This window comes from Hyaena hyaena, unplaced genomic scaffold, assembly GCF_003009895.1.
Source record: "Hyaena hyaena isolate Hyena2069 unplaced genomic scaffold, ASM300989v1 scaffold_196, whole genome shotgun sequence".
Taxonomy (NCBI): Eukaryota; Metazoa; Chordata; class Mammalia; order Carnivora; family Hyaenidae; genus Hyaena; species Hyaena hyaena.
In genome coordinates, this window is record NW_024080828.1 from 2227323 (window position 1) to 2240267 (window position 12945).

The following is a 12945-nucleotide window of genomic DNA, read 5'->3' on the forward strand; positions in this document are numbered from 1 at the left end:
TGCTTTTAGGACAAAAAGAAAAAAAAATCCTGGGCATTGTGTTAGTTTTCTACTGCTGCCATAATTTTAGTGCCACAAATTTAGTGGCTCAGAGCAATACGAATTTATTAACATACAGCTCCATAGTTCAGAAGTCTGATGCGGGTTTCACTAAAATAAAATCAAGGTGTGGGCCTGGCTGTATTCCCTTCTGTAGTCTTTAAGGGGAGAATCCATTTACTCACCATTTCTAGCTACTAGAAGATACTTCAATTCCTTGTCTACTGCCCCTCTTTCTTTAACGTGTGTACAGTTGCATCTCATTGATCCTACTTCTTTCATTACATTGCTTTCTCTGACTCTTCTGTGTCCCTCTTCCACTTTTAAGGACTCATATGATTACAATGGATCCACCTGGATAATCCAGAAAAATCTCTTCACTTTAAAGTTAGGTAATTGACAAATTTAATTGCATCTTCAACATTAAGTCCTCTTTGCCAGGTAAAGTAACATATTCATGAGTTCTGGAGATTAGGACGTGGACCTTGTGGGAAGGCCAATATTTTGTGTATCACAGGCATTGTGATATTAGTATTTGGTTTGTTAAATCTGTACTAGACAAAATTGCAAAATGGTAGTGAAAGACCTTCTCTAAGGTGCCTTTAAATTCATGGTAAATGCTCATCTTTTTTGGAATGAGGTTCTGTGGGCAAACAAAAGAACAGAATAGATGAAGATTCCCTGTACCCTTTTTCCCTTCTGCTCCAGCTTTGTGAGCTATAATTAAACAAATAAAAATTATATATATCTAAGGTGTACAACATGATGTTTTGATATAGTATATGTTGTGAAATGATTATCACAATCAAGCTAATTAACATACCCCTCATCTTACACAGTTACTGCTTTTTTGTGTGTGGTAGGAATAGTTGGGATCTACTCTCTTTATTATTATTATTGTTTGTTTTTATTCGAGAGACAGAGACAGAAACAGAGACAGAGACAGAGAGGGGGAGTCTTAAGCAGGCCCTGTGTTCAATGCAGAGTCCAGTGTAGGGCTCAATCCATGACCCTGGGGTCATGATCTGAGCTGAAATCAAGAGTTGGGCACCCAATTGACTGAGCCATGCAGAGGCCCTGAGAGATTTACTCTTTTAGCAAATTTCAAGTATGCCATACAGTATTATTAACTACAGTCATAATGCTGAACATTTTATCTCCAGAATTAATTCATCCTGCATAACCAAAACTTACAATCTTTTGCTTTCTGAGTATTGAGTTCATAATGATGATTGTAGATGTTGAAATTACCTTTCCCACCAGTGGATATTCAGCAGATTTGGGAATGTGAATGATGTATTTTGACATACATTTAAAAAAATTTTTTAGGGGCGCCTGGGTGGCTTAGTCGGTTGAGCGTCCGACTTTCGCTTAGGTCATGATCTCACTGTTCGTGGGTTCGAGCCCCGCATTGGGCTCTGTGCTGACTGCTGGCCCAGAGCCTGGAGTCTGTTTCAGTTTGTGACTCCCTCTCTCTCTGACCCTCCCATGCTCACGCTGTCTCTCTCTTTCTCTCCTAGAAATAAATAAAACATTAAAAAAATAAAAAATAAATAAAAAATAAAAAATAAAAAATCTTTTTAAATGTTTTATTTATTTGTGTGTATGTGTGTGTGTGAGAGAGAGACAGAGACAGAGACAGAGAGAGAGACGACGTGAGCAGGGGAGGGTCAGAGAGAGAGGGAGATAGAGAATCTGAAACAGGCTCTAGGCTCTGAGCTAGCTGTCAGCACAGAGCCCGATGTGAGGCTCGAACCCACAAACTGTGAGATCATGACCTGAGCTGAAGTCGGACGCTTAACTGACTGAGCCACCCAGGCGCCCCTGTTTTGACATACATTTGACTGAGCACCCACTCTGTATAAAACCTCCAGTGCTACAGGAGAAAGAAATGTAATTAAAAGTTCTGGAAGTCTTATGATGGTGGAGGGATGAAATTTAATCTGGTGCATAACATGGTAGAAGCATATTAAGTATATAGTTGGCAGTTATAAGTAAATGGTATGTTATAACAATTATTCATATTATAAGTTTATTAAAATTGCCTTAATTTTATTGTTTGTCTGGTAAAAAGCTTGGTAAGACCAGTCAGAGTGAGTAAATCAATTGATTGGACCTGTAAACAAACGGATGATGACATTTTCAGTCTCTAATTCACAGAATTGAAGCTTTCCAGGTAAAATAATTTGAGGGATATATACATATACATGTGTATATATATATTTAGAGAGAGAGAGAAGATGAGCAGGGGAGAACAGCAGAGAGAGAGGGAGAGAGAGAATCCTGTGCTGACAGTGTGGAGCCTGATGTGGGGCTCTATCCCACAGCCTTGGGACCATGACCTGAGCTGAAATTAAGAGTTGAATGCCTAACTGACTGAGCCACCCAGGTACCCCAGTATATTCTTACTTAATATTTTCTATATAGATGTGGCAAACAGCAATTTTTACTAATTTGTAAGTGTTTTATTGATTTTTTTCTTCTTAATGAATGAAAATAACCTCAACTTAAAAGTTTGAATTGCAACTACTTTTTAAATAGGGCTCTGTTTTTCTTTTTAGTATTATTTGAAGACATCTGGCTTGTCATATAAGTGCTTGTCTCCTTAATAGATAATCATCATGACAATAGATAATTATTATAAATTACTGTATATAGGAAAGAAAAGAGGATGAATAATTAGCACCAAGTAGGGACATGGCAACAGGGAATGTCTTCAAATGCTTAGGTTAAGTCATGTGAGAAGTTGAGACCTTTTAAGATCATGCCTGTCTCTTCTTTTTATTAAAATATATTGGAGGGAACTTAACATTGTATAAGTTTAAGGTGTACAATGTGTTATTATGATACATTTATATATTGTAATATCCCTCTAAAACAAAACAAATTTTGTGAAAAACAAAATTGCTGGAAATACAATTTCCAGTAGTTGCATGAAGGAAAATATTACATCTTTAAAGCCGTGATGTGGTAATAATTTTCTGGAGCACTGGACAAAGATTGCCTGAGCAATACCAAATTAGGCAATGAACAATTAAACTATAAAACTTCAGGCAAGCAGCAGGCAGGTTGTTTTCTCAGGAACATTTGTCACAGAGGGTAGAAAACATTCTAAGGTAAAATTGGGAAGTTTCCAAGGTGCACTGAGACCTCTAAATTGGGAGAGCAGACTTAGGGAGTGAGAAGCACTCAGCCTTGGAGCTGCTATCTATCTCCCTCTCAAAAGAGAGAGAAAAAGAGAGAGAGAAATCATCCTGAATGTTGCATTTATGACTGGTAATCCTGGGTTAAGTATCTATAGCAGTCATTTGTACATCGGGGGAATGTTTTGAGCTGAACATGTTCTAGCGCATGTTCAGAGTTAGGGAAAAATAAATGGTTATATCTGTAGACATACAACTGATGGAGACTTTGTGCAAATGGTTGGATAGTGAAAGCTCAGCAATTCTATAGTTGATTACTAGCAGCTGCAATAAAAGTATCAGGGAAACATGGGACATGCTTTTCTTCAGAGAAAGCTGAAGACTAGGTCCATAGTAAGGCAAAAGGGTCAAGATGAAGAGAAGACATCTGGACCTTGACTCAAGATAGAGACATTCCCTTTACCATTCCTGACTCAGGGTTTTACCGTGGTTATCGCCATATGGCATTACTGTTGGCATTGTTATTGTTGTTAGTTATTACAACTTGTATAAGTAATCAAGTATAAGATAATTGGTGTGTAAACTTTATTCATTTAATGTTTTTGTTGTTGTCTTAATAAAGTCTATCAAACTAGAAGCCCTTTGGGAATCTGCTACCTGATTCAATAGTAGCAGAATCGAGCCTGATGGACATTGGCTATTACTGACCCACTGCACAGAGTAGGTGCCCAGTTCAGAGTACTATTTCTGTTCAATTTGACTTTATATCAGAGTTGTCTCCACATAAAGACACATTTTGAAAACAACAATAAACTTTAAAATTGCTTTCCTCACTGTATGTTAACTAGCTGGAATTTAAATAAGAACTTGGAAAAAAATTCTTCCCCTTGTTCTGAGTTATTGGCAGTCATGATGTAGGAAATAAACATCAATTTTTAAGCATTGAAAATTATTAGTTACCCTGGCAGTAACTGAAATTAGTTTTCTTTATTATTTTTAAATTAATCAATTAATTAATTTTTAAGTTTACATCCAAGTTATTTAGCACATAGTACAACTATGATTTGAGGCATAGATTCCTTAATGCTTCTTACCCATTTAGCCCATCCCCCCCTCCCATAACCCCTCCAGCAAACCTTTGTTTGTTCTCTATCTTTAAGAGTCTCTTATGTTTTGTCCCCCTCCCTGTTTTTACATTATTTTTGCTTCCCTTTCCTTATGTTCACCTGTTTTGTATCTTAAAGTTCTCATACGAGTGAACTCATATGATATTTGTCTTTCTCTGACTGAATAATTTCGCTTAGCATAATACCATCTAGTTCCATCCATATAGTTGCAAATGGCAAGATTTTATTTTTTTTGATTGTTGAGTAATACTCCATTGTATATATATACCACTTCTTCTTTATCCATTCATCTATCGATGGACATTTGGGCTCTTTCCATACTTTGGCTATTGTCAATAGCACTGCTAAAAACATTGGGGTGCATGTGCCCCTTCAAAACAGCACACCTGTATCCCTTGGATAAATATCTAGTAGTGCAATTGCTGGGTCATAGGATAGTTCTATTTTTAATTTTTTGAGGAACCTCCATACTGCTTTCCAGAGTGGCTGCACCAGTTTGCATTCCCACCAGCAGTGCAAAAGAGATCCTCTTTCTCTGCATCCTCACCAACATCTGTTGTTGCCTGAGTTGTTAATGTTAGCCATTCTGACAGGTGTGAGGTGCTTTCTCATTGTGGTCTTGATTTGTATTTCCCTGATGATGAGTGATGTTGAGCAGTTTTTCATGTGTCGGTTGGTCATCTTCTTTGGAGAAGTGTCTATTCATGTCTTTTGCCCATTTCCTCAATGGATTATTTGCTTTTTTCAGTGTTGAGTTTGATAAATTCTTTATAGATTTTGGATACTAACCCTTTATCTGATATGTTGTTTGCAAATATCTTCTCCCATTGCATCAGTTGCCTTTTAATTTTGCTGATTGTTTCCTTCACTGTGCAGAAGATTTTATTTTGATGAAGTCCCAATAGTTCATTTTTGCTTTTGTTTCCCTCACCTCCAGAGATGTGTTGAGTAAGAAGTTGCTGCAGCCGAGGTCAAAGAGGTTTTTGCCTGCTTTCTCCTCTAGGATTTTGATGGCTTCCTGTCTTATGTTTAGGTCTTTCATACATTTTGAGTTTATTTTCGTGTGTAGTGTAAGAAAGTGGTCTAAGTTCATATTTCTGCATGTCACCGTCCAGTGTTCCCAGCACCACTTGCTGAAGAGACTGTCTTTATTCCATTGAATATTCTTTCCTGCTTTGTCAAAGGTTAGTTGGTCATATGTTTGTGGGTCCATTTCTGGGTTCTCTATTCTGTTCCATTGATCTGAGTGTCTGTTTTTGTGCTAATACCATACTGTCTTGATGATGACAGCTTTGTAATACAGCTTAAAGTCCAGAATTGTGATGCCACCAGCTTTGGTTTTCTTTTTCAAGATTGCTTTGGCTATTTGGGGTCTTTTATGGTTCCATACACATTTTAGGATTGTTTGTTCTAGCTCTGTGAAGAACGCTGGTGTTATTTTCATAGGGATTGAAAATTAGTTTTATTTAAAAGATAAACAACAAGGATTCAAGTTACCATAGCCTCGGACAAAGTGGGAATGATCTGGGTTATAGCTACAAAAAGAGCTCATTGTTTAAAAGCTTCACCAAGATATTGGGTGTAACTATAGAGTGCACTGGTAACAGTAACTAAAACAAGAAGCTTAATTCATGTTGTGAAGACCACATACTCCAAATAAATAGACTATGAAAGATGAATGCAGAAGGAACCAGCAATAAATAATGGCTAAGTCCCACTTTTATCTCATTACCTGTTAAGTACAGTTGGGGGAGGGAAACTGTGTGTGTGTGTGTGTGTGTGTGTGTGTGTGTGTGACCATACTGTGCCTTGTATGACTGGTGCCTTTGAGTCCACTGATGGAGACAGAAAAGCAGGCTGGTGTGATACCATCATGGTCCTGTATTGATCTCAGCAGTGAGGTAATTCAAAGGATATTGTATTACTGCATAGTTTGTGAATCATACACATTGTAGAACCTTTTTTTTTTTAATTTTTTTAAATGTTTTATTTATTTCTAGGAGAGAGAGAGACAGCGTGAGCAGGGGAGGGTCAGAGAGAGAGGGAGTCACAGACTCTGAAACAGGCTCCAGGCTCTGAGCTGGCAGTCAGCACAGAGCCCGACGCGGGGCTCGAACCCACGAACCGCGAGATCATGACCTAAGTGAAAGTCGGACGCTTAACCGACTAAGCCACCCAGGCACCCCTCACATTGTAGAACCTTTTGAAGGCTGGGTATTATTTCTTCTTCCCAGGGAAAATGTCTGATTATCAAACATAACCTTAGATGTGAGTAGAGTATAATCTAGTCCTTTGGTTTAGGATCTCCTTTAGGATAAGAATTACATTTTGCTCTTCAGTGTGGTCCCAAATCTTGCTCAGTGCCTGGCATGTTATGGAAATTTAATACTTGTGTGTCGAGTCAGTGAAAGAGCATAGTGGAAGTGCTCTAGACTTAGCGGTTTAGACAGAAAGAGGATGAAAAGGAGAGGGCAGCGAGCATTAAGTTGGTATTTTTAAATACCAGACACAATTATCTCTACTACAATCTCCTTGACATCTTTCTTTTTTTTAATTAAAAAAATTTTTAAATTTAATTACAAAATTTTTAATTTGAAAGGGGGGAGGGGCAGAGAGACCACGACAGAGAGAGAGAGAGAGAGAGAGAGAGAGAGAGAGAGAATCCCAAGCAGGCTCCATGCTCATCGTGGAGCCTGACTTGGGGCTCCATCTCACAACCCTGAGATCATGATCTGAAGTGAAATCAATAGTTGGACGCTTAACTGACTGAGCCATCCAGGTGCCCCTTGACACCTTCTGAGGTAGGTTTTATTCAGATGCCCAAAACACAGAGAAAGCAGCTAAATTTCAGAGAAGTCAAGTTCATTTTAACCAGGGTAGCTAGGAAGTGGTCAGGATAGATTTCAGATGCAACCAGTCTTAAACATTTTTTCAAAACTCTGCTGACTGTTGAGTTAGAGATAAGGTCATTAAAGGAGCATAAACGAAGTTTATGCACATCTTTGCCCTCACAGAGGTGATTTGTTCTTGGGGGTGGCTTAATGGTCACTATGGATAGTGCGATGACGGCAGTAGGGAATAATGAAAGCAATTAAACAATATTGTTAGAAGCTCTGTAAACAAGCTTCGTTCCAGGAATAAACTATTGAGTGGAAAGAAACATGGTAATTTGTTGTTCATGCTACCCTTCTCACTGTTGTTGGGTGAGAATAGAGCAATATGTTTGTACCTACAGAATCGCAAGACTATTTCCTTTATTGCTTTTTAATGTATTGAAGTTTTTACTTATATTATCAAGTTTTAAACTCTGGTTATTTCATTATGTGGTGCCGATCCAAACTAGATCTGCAAAACTTCAAATTCCATTGAAACGTGAGCATACAATCCTTGTTAAGTAGGCTCTATTTGTGTGTGTGTGGGGGGGGGTGTGTGTGCATGTGCAATTTACCGTTAGAAAAATGTGACAAATAAGAGATAGATAAAAGCTTTTACTGAGGGTTTAATTTGACAGAGTAATTACCTAGGTTTGTCTTGGGGTCAGAATAAGGGGGGGCCAATATGCTGTATCGTCAGTATCTTTGATTATACCAAGTGGGAACTTGTGTCCATAACTGACTCTGAGCCAAGATGTTATACTCAGTCATAAGAGAATGATGGATTCCTCTTCCATGTTTCTTACTTCCTAAGGCAGGAAGGCATTAAGTACAGGAAGAGAGATGTTCAGTAACAATGGGTGAAAGAAAATGAGTTGATGTTTGACTAGAAAATTCACTTAATTAACACATCCCTTTTAAGAAGCCCTCCTGGTTAATCTTACTCTGTGTACACACACAGGAAGTATATGCCCATACTTTCACAACCAAGTATATTGAAAATCTAATGAGGACGTGCTGACCTTTTACTGCAAACCTAAACGATGACCGTAACGTTGAAGAGGGTTTCATTGGTTTTTCTCAGGTGTCAGGGGCACTGAGTGTGGGGATGGTTGCAGGCAATCAATATAAGAGAAGCAGAAAGTCCCTACCCCCTCCATTTGTTGTCATGAGAAAAGAGACAAAATGAACACTTGCTGTATGGTCAACATTTTGTGAGACTTTTCAATAATTTATCAAGGTTTTATATTTTATACATGTTATTCAATGCACACAACAACCTGAGTTGGTAAGCATTATTTCCATTTTACCAAATTCCTGGAGCTTATATGCTAGTGAGGGCTGACCGAACACACACAAACAAGCCAATAAATATATAATAAAATGTCTAGTGAGTATAAGTCCTGAAGAAAAACAAAGCCAGACGGGAGGGTTGAGAATGAGAGGGGGCGCTATTTTACCTACAGGGAAAGCCTTTCTGATTGGTGGTGTTAGATGCCAGAATGGAGTAGGGGAAAAGCCATGGAGATACCTGGGGAAGAATGTTCCAGGCAGAGAGAACAAGTATGCTGAAGCAGAGAAGTATTTCAGGAATAAGAAGACCAAAGACACTGGAGCACAGTAAGCCAGGAAGAGAGGGGAAGAAGATAAACATTGAACCTGGCTCTATCTGACTCCATACCTATGTCCATAATGTTCCATTGACACCATGAAATGGGGGACATGAAATGGCTAGCGAATGACACAGTAAATTACAAAAAGGCCTTATGGGAGAGACTGTTAAGTATTGCAGAAAATCAAGTGTGGGTCAGCAGGATGTTTTGTTGGGGGCAGAATGACATGGGCTCTTGGGTTTAGGCTCTTGGATAAAGGTCAATGTGGATTTGCAGCTTAAACTGCAAAGAACAGTGATGTGGGAATGTTAATGGTTATACATGTGTAAACTTCATATGCCAGAAACTGCCCCGTGAGGCTTACATATATTGAATCATTTCTTCCTTATATAATAACCTCACTGCACCCATTTTACAGATGATGAAATGAAGGCACAGAGATATTAAGTAATTTGCTCTATGTCCTAGAGTGTGGGTTTGAAATCAGGCTGCTTAGCACTATATTCTGTGCCTATAAACACACACACACACACACACACAACAGAGGGAATAGAAATACAATTAGGAAAATTTTTGTCTTTTATTATTATTTTTCTCTTCACCACTTTCCTGAAATATGGAGCAAAGGTTGACAGTTGAGCTATTAGCAAAAAAAAACAAAAACAAAAAAACAAAAAAAAAACCACTTGTATCCCTCTGAAGAATGTAAAATAAAGTTTGGGAGGAGAGTGAATGCAGCTCATCAAAGTACTTTCTCATGTTTCTCATTCTTCTTTCGCTCCGGCCAGGGTGAAACTATGATTAACCAGGAAAGTATAGTGCTGTGCACATAGTAGGTGCTCACAGAAGAGCTTATGAACTCTGCTTCAGAATATTCTTTATATTAAACGAAGTCAAGAAGCCAATTATTAAAACCTGGGACAACTTGATGGTTTATAATGTATTCAATAGGGGCTTGAGGGTTAAAAGAAGTCATGAGAGAATTTTTTTGTTTTGTGTGTAGTGTTTTTCATGAAGCAACACTTTTAGGCTTATTTCGGTTGCAGTCTGGCTGCTGAAATATGCCAGGAGCATCAGAACAAGTCGTTTCAGATCAAATTTGTCAAGGTCTGTGGCGATACAGGAGTGAGATAAACAAACAGACCCACCACCGATCCATGAATTCTGGAAGTAAAACTGTTCATCAAAATATGTAGCTGATTTGAGTCAGCCGCTGCCTTAGAGAACGTTTCTCAAAGCTGCTGTCTGTCTGTCTGAACACCTGCGTATGGGTTATAAACACAGGCTACTGGACTGGCCACACTAAGCCGGCAGACTTTCTATGCCTGTCGTGAGGCTGTGAAAACTAAAGTTTGAAAAGACCCCAGGTGATTTAAATGATCAGTCATACTTGAAATGACTCTTTTAATAACTTTTACCTGTGATGGTGGGGCTCCATATTAGCATATATTGGAATCATCTGGAGGGCTTGTTAAACCACCCTCCCATGAGCCCCGTCTTCCCGTGTGTTTCTAAATAAATAGACCTGAGGCAGGGTTTGAGAATGTGTAGTTCCAGCATGTTTTTAGGTGCCGTTGCTGCCGTCGCTCTAGGCATTGCCCTTTGAGGACTCCTGGCTTTTAAGGATTATCAGAGTAAGACATGAGAGGCTACAGGACAGGCAAGTGACATCACTTTCATTAATGGCATTTGGAAAACTCCACGGTATGGGATAGACTGATTGCTTAAGAAAAATAATAGAGCGAGCAAGGCAGCATTATTGCTCTACAGTAGAGTTAATCAGTTGGGTTGTTTGTGGTTTTAGTGAATTTGTGAATAATGGGCTAACCAAAAAGCATTTGATTGGGTTCTAGGCTAAGAACTTTGAAAATAAGCTGGTTTCATGAGAGTAGAAAGAGTTAAAGATGGGAAGGTAATATTTTATTCAAGAACAAGCTCACACTTAATGACCGACGTGTAAAAAGGAGATAAGCAGACATGCCTGAAGACAGAGGAAAAGAAACCGTGAGTTACCTCTGGGATTAGGTCTGGAAATTTCTTTTATTGCACACTATTAAATGCCTTACAGCTGTGAATACAGTGGTAAATCACTCTGTTTACTTAAATCCAAAATTCTGCTGTGTAAGAAAATGCCAGGAATAAATTGGAAATATTAGGAATAAATTGAGGAGGCTCTTCACAACCAAACCTGTGGTAGAATCCAGCACAGGTGAATAATTTGTGGGGCCTGGAGCACAATGAAAATTGAGGCGTTCAGAAATGTTAAGATTTCAAGATGGCAATTCCGGAGTATTAAAAAAAAGCGTGGGGCCCTGTGGGGCTAAATGTGTCTCGCCCCCTTGAAGCCAGCTCAGGGATAATCAAAGGGCGTCAAAAGATCTGGTGTTGGAGTCAGATTTGAATTCTGACAATACAGATGCTCTGTATCGTCTTGACTGACTTCTGCTCTTCTGTTTTTTTTTTTTTTTTTTAAGACTTATTTTTGATAGAGAGCAGGCAGGGGACGGGCAGAGAGAGAGAGAGAGAGCGCGAATGAGCAAGAGACAGACAGAAGACCCACAGCAGGCTCTGTGCTGATAGCATGGCTCAAACTCACAAACTGTGAGATCATGACCTGAGCCGAAGTCAGATGCTCAACCACCTGTGCCACCCAGGTGCCCCTGCTCCTCTGTTTCTTGATACGTGTGGTTTGCTAACTAATCCTTACTTTGAAAATATCCTGGGGGAAAGATAAGCTAGGAAATCTGAATCTGTGAAAGACCCTATGGCCAAGGAAGAGTGCAATTTAAAAAAAAAAAATCCTAAAAGCATTGGCAGGGTTGGAGAGCTGACTATTTTCCCTGGTGTAGGTGGGCTGTTTTTCCTAGTCTTAAAAGCTAAGTCATTAAAGAAGTGTTTCTCGATTGCTTATAAAGTGCTATCCAGTGTCCCTGGTGGTGGGATCCTTCCTGTCCTTGTGCAAGTCCCCATCTAGAGGGAGATGCTGCCCATAAAGCAGTAGATGGAAACCGAAGTATGAAACCTGAAATGTAGGGGGGAAAAATAACTGGCACAAGGGGAATGATCTGGAAGGAAAGTCAGAAGAAGTCTCCCAGAAAAGGCAACATTTAAGTTGGTATAAGTCTTAGGTGGAGGGAAGTCAAGTTTGGGGAATAGAATTCTAGGTGGAGAGAACAGTCTCTTAAGTGGGAGAGAATGTGCTGTGTTTGAGGGACTGAAAAGACCAGTGCTGCGGCCAGGGAATGGGGTAGAGAGTGCTAGGAGGTAATCCTGGGTGGGTGGCGGGGGGGGGGGGTACCTAGGGCCAGATACATACCCTCTTGTGGGTCAAAGAGAGGCCTGGGTTTCATTCTAAGCATGGTGGGAAAACATTGAAGAGTTCTGAGCAGGGAAATGATGGGAGTGGACAGATCTTCCTCAATTCTCTTCTGGGATGGTTTGTAGAGTTTAGTTAAGAGGGGCAAAGGGAGGAAGCAAGAGACAGTTGTGGGGAAAACCTAGTAAGAAATGCTCATGGCCTGAACCAGGTTGGTGCCAGTGGTGACAAGAAGAAACTGACTTTCTAATACATCCTGGTGGGAGGAGCGATTGGGGCTGCAGCTTGGACACAGGTGAGTGTAATGAGAGACTAACAAGTCAAGAATGGATCCCAGGTTTCTGTCTTGGGCAAATGGGTGGATGGTAAGCTTCACAGAATCATGAAGACGTGGGAGCAAACAGGCCTTGGAAGGAAAGTCAGAAGCCCAGCTTTTAACTTGCAAATTTGAGAGGCTATCAACTTGAATACATGTGACTGGAGTCCAGAGGAGAGGCTGGACTTAGAGATCATTTAGATGTTACCAGTTTATAGTTGGTTTTAAAGCCCTGGGAATGAATGATGTTAATTAAGATGGCAGTGCTTAGGGAGATAAGGGGGTTTAAAAAAAACCCTGTGGGGGCACCTGGGTGGCTCAGTCAGTTGAGGGTCCAACTTCGGCTTAGGTCATACCTCCTGGTTCACAAGCCCTGTGTCAGCTTCTGTGTGGACAACTCAGACCATGGAGCCTGCTCTGGATTCTGTGTCTCCCTTTCTCTCTGCCTCTCCCCAGCTTGTACTAGGTCTTTCTCTTTTTCTCTCTTTCTCAAAATTAAACTTGAAAAATTTGCTTTT